At 38.7% G+C, this 7,617-nt stretch overlaps 1 non-coding gene across 1 annotated transcript; it reads left to right on the top strand.

Moving 5' to 3' along the window:
* The first annotated feature begins 5,993 nt into the window (after positions 1-5,993).
* LOC145629775 (small nucleolar RNA R71) lies at positions 5,994-6,097 on the top strand. Its single transcript, XR_014111922.1, has one exon. It is a non-coding gene; the product is annotated as a small nucleolar RNA R71 (small nucleolar RNA).
* Positions 6,098-7,617: the final 1,520 nt, after the last annotated feature.

A 7,617-nucleotide genomic window follows, 5' to 3' on the forward strand; every position in this document is an offset into this window, starting at 1 on the left:
GGCTTGGAAAGCGTTATCGGTGGATTTTTCTTCAAGTACAGAAAACCACCAAATTCCTTTGTCGGCTTTCCTCAAGCATGGAAGGCATTATCGGTGAAATTCTTCAAGCATAGAATGACACCAAATTCATACGTCGACTTTCCTCAAGCATGTAAAGTGTCATCCGGTAGGTTTCTTCAGGCTTAGAAAACTACCAAATTCTTCAGTCGGTTTTCCTCAAGCATGGAAAGCGTTTCAACAAATGTCACTCGGTGGATTCCTTCAAGCTTAGGAAGCTGCCGAATCCGTTTGTCACCAATACACTGGTGTCAGATACGTATTCTATCCTTTCACCCTTTTATCTGTAGAATTTATATTTTTTGCAGGTATCGGCGTATACAGAGTGATTTAGGATCGAAGAACGTCTTAAATCATTCTTCGTCCCTATCGGCTACTTTGACTATCGTTTTCGAAACTGATGTTTCTACAAACTCAGTCAAAGTGGGGGCTTCTGTAGACACCTAAAAATGTCTCCCCAAAACTAAACCCGATGATGAACAACCTTTCACCGCCACTATTGGTCGGGTTCAGTATTTAATCCCGAGAGTGCTTAAAAAATCGTATTTGATTAAATTCATATTTTTGAACAGTCCATGGATTAGCCTTGTTGTTTGGTAAAAGCATAGTTTTTATTTCAGCCCAAACTTATTATTTAATTTTAGCCCAAACCTTTTTTATTTTATTGTTTTATTATTTATTTTTTGGCCCAAACCTTTTGTTTATTTTTATTTTATTATTTTCTTATTTTCTTATTTTAGCCCAAATAATAATAAGTCAGAAAAGGCCCGAAATTATCAATCGGCACTTTAAATGCCGAAGGAAATCAGGGTTAAAAATGTATTTAGACGGAAAAACGGGCTGGAATTTCCCGCGCCACGGAAGGTACCCACCGTGTCATGGGAATCCTTCCCGTCTGACGGTGGGATTTCCCGTGACATGGGAAGTCTGCCGTGACACTGGATATTCCATGTCTTTTCCGCGTAAACCCTTAACGCGTTTTCTTTCCCGTTTTCTAAAAATTTCCCGCGTCACACCAAAAATGTACCGTGTGACGGGAAAGTGTGCCGTCTGACGGTAGGGACTTCCCGTGTCACGGTACAGTTTGCCGTGTCACGGGATACTTTTTTAGGGTTTTTATCATTTTAGGGTTCCGTGTGCTCCCTCAGCACATTTTCCCTATAAATACCCCCTCATTTCTGATGTACGGGGCACCGAGTAATTCTCTTATTTTATTTTCTCTCTTCTACGCTTTAGCCTAAACACTAGCCTACCCTTTTCACTTCAAAATTCCTTCTTCAAGTACTCAAAGGAGTCCATACTTTACTCGTGGTTCTATCCTTAAGCCAAGGCGCGAAAGGTAGAATTGTTTGAGGGTTTGGCCCCAAAATCAAGTTTACTTTATTTAATTTAATTTAATCATCGTTTTATTATTTCCTTGAAGTTACTAACTCGTTTATTATTTTGTAGTTGCAAACAAACAGAATCAAAGTAAGAGTCATGCTCCTTTTGTTTTTATTATTTTTCTAACGATTTTATGTTGTTGGAATTGTGATTAAATTGCTTCCAATATTAATGTTGTTTAATCAAGTGATCACAATATTTTAGAATCCTTTTTAATCTGGACAACCGGTTTAAGATCCTTTTTAATCTTGTTGTTTAATCAAGTGATCACAATATTTTAGAATAATGTGTGCATTAATATTAAATCAATTTAGTTAAATAATAGTTTGGAGCGAATTGAATATTTTGTTTGTACGCCTTTGAGATCACAGGAATGCTTTTCATTATAAGAATCGAGTAGAGGCCAATACGGGCGAATGTGACTCCATGACTCACTTTGTACCATAATCCCCGATCCTCCTTTCATGGTTATGAACCATATGGAGTTAGTAATCTCATGGATTATGAATGGGGTATAACCTTCACGGGTCAACCGTTGTTGCCTTCGTTGTCCCTTTATCGTGGGTGCCTTTTATGATCCGTGAACGGTTTACGAGTTCTTTAAAAACTTGTTGGCGGCTTCCTACTTTATTTGTCCCTAATCATATTATGTCAATTCCCACTTCCTATGAGTGCCAAGCATATTCACCACATGCTTTAACGTAGGCGCACTTTGAACGACGCCTACACTAGGCATGATACCAACAAGATTAATAACAAACCTTAGAATGTCACTAAGCAATAAAAATCAAATCTTTAGCCCTAACATGATACTAATAATCATAAATATTAGGAAGAACATAGGAAGCATCGCATGAATCATATTAATAAATATATTTAATATTATAACCTTTTCCCTAAACATGATACTAGGAATATCATAATAACAACGTAAACATGATTTCTATATCATAATATCAATCAAAACCATTAAAGTACTTACTTTGATTCCTCGTACATATTTCTAATTACAAAATACACGCGTAAGTAACTTCAAGGAAAAGAATAAACAAACAATTAAATTAAATAATTGAAATAAAGATTTGAGACCAAACCCTCAGAAATTAAACCTTTCATATCTAGGGCGAAGGAAACTTCGAATATGGCTAGGTGTTTCTAGATCTTGTGAAATGCGGAATTTTGTATGAAAAAAGCTAAGTAAGAATTGAATGAAAACTAAGTGTAGGCGAATGCTAATTAAAACTGATTGTTGATGATAATTCGTGAGAATTGGTGAATTGGTGAATGAAAACGGAGTTTTTAATACGTTATTTATAGAGAAAATCAGCCAAAAATATAAAATTAACAAAACAGAGTCTGACGCACAAAAAACAGAGTTGGTGCAAGTCCTGGCTAACTAGCGCTAGGCACCAACACTAGCGCCAGACGCCAATAACTAGCGCCAGGCCCCAGGCCTGGTTCCAGGCGCCAATGCCTGGAGTCAGGCGCCAAGCCTGGTTTTAACGCGTTTTCGAAAATCAGATAAGTTTGTCGTACTGGAGGATAAAATCATATAATTTTCTCGAAGATGCTATTTGATTTTGATTAAAACTCTGAAAAGTCAACAAAAAGTCAATTTATCAATGCTAATTGAATTAGGAATGAAAGGATCCTTCTAGAAGAATCTAGAAGACTAAAACCATTCCTAATTTCATTAGGAATGATAAATCATATTAGGCCCTCCCCTAGATCATTGGGCCGCACATAAAGCTTAAACCGGGCCCAGTTTAGTAAATTGACCATAACTTCCTCAATATTCATCGGAATTGGGCTTATAATATATCGTTGGAAAGCTCTTGTCAAGCCCCTTCCAAATACACTATTTATTGGACCCATATCATGGACCAACCAAACTGGATTGGCTGTTTTCTTAAAATAAGTTTTCAAAAACAGATAGAAGAGAAAAGAAATAAAAACTTTCCACAACACTAGACTTTCCACACTTTCGCTTCATTCGATTATGATTCGACGTAAAAGGTACTCATCACCGGGTTTGGTTTTGGGGAGACACAAATGGGTGTCTACAGATAGGGATTTGGAAAAATCCGGAATACCCATCCAAGAAACAAAAGAAAGCATGGTTAGAAAGCCTTTCAAGCATTTGGTCCATGAAAGGGAGAGGAAAATGATCTTTCTTGGTGTTTTTGTTCAATCTCCTATAATCAATGCACATTCTCCACCCGGTCAGCGTCCGGGTGGAGATTTCCTCTCCCTTTCATCCTTGATTATGGTCATTCCACCCTTCTTTGGAACCACATGAACGGGGCTAACCCATTTGCTATCAGAGATAGCATAGATGATGCCTGCGTCACGTAGTTTCAAGATTTCTTTCTTCACAACCTCTTGAAGGTCAGGGTTCAACCTTCTTTGAGGTTCAATGGAGGTGGAATGATCATCTTCAAGATGAATACGATGCATGCATAAAGAAGGGCTAATACCTTTAATATCATCAATGCTATACCCTATCACATCCCTATATTTCCTTAAAACATCAAGAAGTTTTTCCAAATTAAGACCATCTAGGGTAGAATTGACAATAATCAGGTATTTTCCCTCCTTATCAAGAAAAGCATATTTCAAAGAAGGGGGAAGGGGTTTGAGTTCTACCTTGGTAGGAGGCTTAGAACTCTCCTCCAATTTCTCCTCCTTGGACTCTAGCTCGACCTCAACTTGTAGTTCAACTTCCTCCTTTGAGGATTCCTCCATTTCCATGACAAATTCTTTAGCCTCTTGAGAGTGGAACTCTTCTTTGCATGTAAGGGCTTCAATCATTGTATCTTGAGGCGTCATCATGACCCTCCCCAAGCGATCTAGCTCCTCAATCACAACATCAACTCTATAGCATTTTTCAACCATGGGGGTCTTGAGCAACTTCGAAAATTCAAAGACAATTTTTTCATCGGCTACTTCACAAGTGATGGTGTTAGTCTAGCAATTTATGACCGCCCCCAAAGTTTTAAGAGCTTCACGTCCCAAAATCAAAGGAGTGTTAACATCTTCCTCCATATCCATCACTACAAAGTCACAAGGCACGTAAATATGTCCCACTTGAATTGGAACATCCTCAAGCTCTCTACAAGGTAATTTCACCGACCGATCGGCCAATTGAATTGTCTTCCTTGTAGGGATCATCTCAATATTGAATTTTTGAGCAATGGATAGAGGGATTAAACTAACAGTTGATCCAAGATCGGCTAAGGCGCCCCTAGCTTCCATGTTCCCAATTTTCACCGGCAAAGTGAAACTTTCCGGGTCTTTTTCCTTCTTGGGCATCCTATGTTGGACAAGATCACTCACTTGATGTGGAAGGGTGATAAGCTCATCATTGAGATTCCTCTTGTTGGTGAGAATATCTTTGAGGAACTTGGAATAAGATGGCATTTGTGTCACAACTTCAAGAAAAGGGAGGTTGATATGCAAATTATTCATGACACTAAGAAATTTTGTGAATTTGTCATTCAACTTCCTCTCCGCGAGCCGACCGGGAAAAGGAACCGGTCCATCAAGATTCCTAGCCTCACTAGGAATTGAAGTTGTATTCTCATTGTCTATCTTCTTCTTCTTCTCCGAACCTCCTTCTATCTCATCACCTTTTTCTTTCTCACCTCCCTTGTTTTCATTCACACTCTCCTCTCCTCCCTTCTTTTCCTAACTATCCCCTTCATTTGGTCCTTCATAGGAATTTCCCGACCTCAATGTGATCGCCTTGCATGTATCGGGTTTTTGATTGTGAGATGGGTTAGGTTGTGGTTGTCCGGGTAGAGTGGATGGCGAATTGAAAGGAGTTCTCTTGGCCAATTGAGCTAGTTGTGAATCAACCATCTTGTTGTGAGCTCTTATCTCTTGCATTTGTTGCCCAAAAGATTGCATTTGCGCATGCATGGCTTGGAGGAGTTGAGTTTGAGTTAGCTCCACTTGAGGTGCTTGTTCTTGATGGTTTCTTTGAGGTGCTTGGGTTTGATTGTTGTATTGGTTGTTCCTTGGATAGCTTCCTCTTGGGTTTTGGGGTTGAGATGGAGGTGGATTTTGATATTGAGGATTGGAGTTATATGAAGGGTGAGCTTGTTGGTTCCATTGTTGAGGTTGAGGTACAAAACCGGGTGGTGGTTGTCTCCAAGTTACTCCACCGCCGCTTCCTCTAAATCCCTCTTGCCTTGTGTTGTATGCCGCTACATGTTTGGGGCTTAAACCTCCACAATAGGATGTATCATGGTTTGTTCCTCCACAATTTTGACAATAGAAAGAGTTAACTTGAGAAGAGCTTGCTCCACCACTTGAACTTGCATTCACACTCGTGTTCAATTTGGAAAGCCCTTTTGTTAGTTGATCAATTTGATGTTGTAATTGATCAACTTTCTCCAATTCGTAAATACCACCTCTCTTTGGAGCGTTTCTTCTTCGGCCCCCCCAAGAGTAATTCTTTGCTACCTCTTCTATTGTGGCTTCAACTTGATTTTGAGGGATCTTGATTAGTTGACCACCCGCCCCCGCATCCAAATTGGCTCTTGACATGGGCTCCAAGTTGACATGCTTGCACCAACTCTTTGAATCTCTCCCATGCTTCACCAAGACTTTCATCGGCATCTTGCTCAAATGATGCAATTTTCCTTCTCATTTCGGCGGTCTTCTCTTCGAGATAAAGCGCTTCAAGAACGCCTTTACAACCTCCCTCCATGTTGTGAGAGAGTTAGGCTTTACTTGCTTTAGCCATTTCTTTGCTCGTTCGGTGAGAGATTGCCTGGAAAAGGTGTATACGAATGTAGTCTTTGGTTTGCATCATTGGTTTGCATCATTGTGCACAATTCAAGGAATCAGTCCAAATGTTCAATAGGGTCCTCACTTGCGCTTCTGAAAAATTGCTCCGATTGGACCATTCGAGTATATTGTGGATGGATTGAGAAGTTGGTTTCCGTGACGGGTAGCAAAATCCCTCCCGTGAGCTCATAATCCTCCGGATTTCCGAACTCACGAAACAAGACATCATTCTCTTGTCCCGCCATTGATTCGCGTGGTGAACTTGAAGAGTAAGTATCACTCTCACTGTCAACTATATCACCAAAACCTCTTCCCTCGTCTTAATAAAGCCTACGGACTTGTCTCAAGGTTCGGTTGATTTCATGGTCAATTTGATGTGAGGGTGCTCCTTGAGACCTCCTAAGCATTCACCAAAGCTAAGCAAACAATTAGCAATGACAAAGATGATTAAACAAAAGAAACAAAAAGAAAAGAAAGCAAAATGACTCTAACAAAAGCAATAATATTCGCTAAACAAGCCGCTTCCTCAGAAACGGCGCCAAAATTTGGTCGGGACGGGATAGGTCGTTAAGCTACCACCTTAACCAAATTAATCATTTATAAAGCCTAAACCTACACTAAGCTAGTTAGTGGCAAGTAAAGGGTCAAACCACTAAGGAAGCACGCTAATTCAACATCAAATATCACTAAAGCAAGAGTGAAAAGGGGATTGTTTTGTTGGTTTTGTTGAGTAGAACACTAAAACTATAAGTAAGCAAGAAAATGGTGATTAAAATCAGTAGAAAATGACGCTAGGGATTCGGGGGTTTCAAACATGCATAAGAAAGAGGGGAACATTGATAGTCAGAAATTAAAATATTTTTCCCTTTGTCTGTCCTTCCTTAGAACATCTAAAATAAAAGTGATACAGTGAATCATTATTACCTCTTCTCTTTGTTGATTTTCTAACGCTAAAACCAACAGATCATGAATGAGCTTTGTATAAAAAAATAACCATCATTGTAGTCTGACACTGTATAACCTGCTAAACATCTACTTATGTTTTCATCCTTGTCATATATGTAATAGTCAGAAATTAAAATATTTTTGGCGTAAGAAATTATAAAATTTAAGTCAAGAATAACAAAATTTAATTCAAGAAATATATCAATTCAGATAATTTGTAAGGAATTAAAGATATACAGTCAGAAAATTAGATTTTATATATCAGGAATTATAGTTATACTGTTAGGAAATCATTTTAAGCAATAACACGAATTAGTATGTTTCAATCAAGAATTAGATATTTTGTGTCAGGTATATGCAAGAATAGACATATAATTTAAGAGTAAGTTGATGGTTTCTCAAAAACCCCAATCCTCAATTCTCATGCACTCCCCTTTT

The sequence above is a fragment of the Chenopodium album genome, chromosome 4 (assembly GCF_948465745.1).
Source record: "Chenopodium album chromosome 4, dcCheAlbu1.1, whole genome shotgun sequence".
NCBI classification, from domain to species: domain Eukaryota; kingdom Viridiplantae; phylum Streptophyta; class Magnoliopsida; order Caryophyllales; family Amaranthaceae; genus Chenopodium; species Chenopodium album.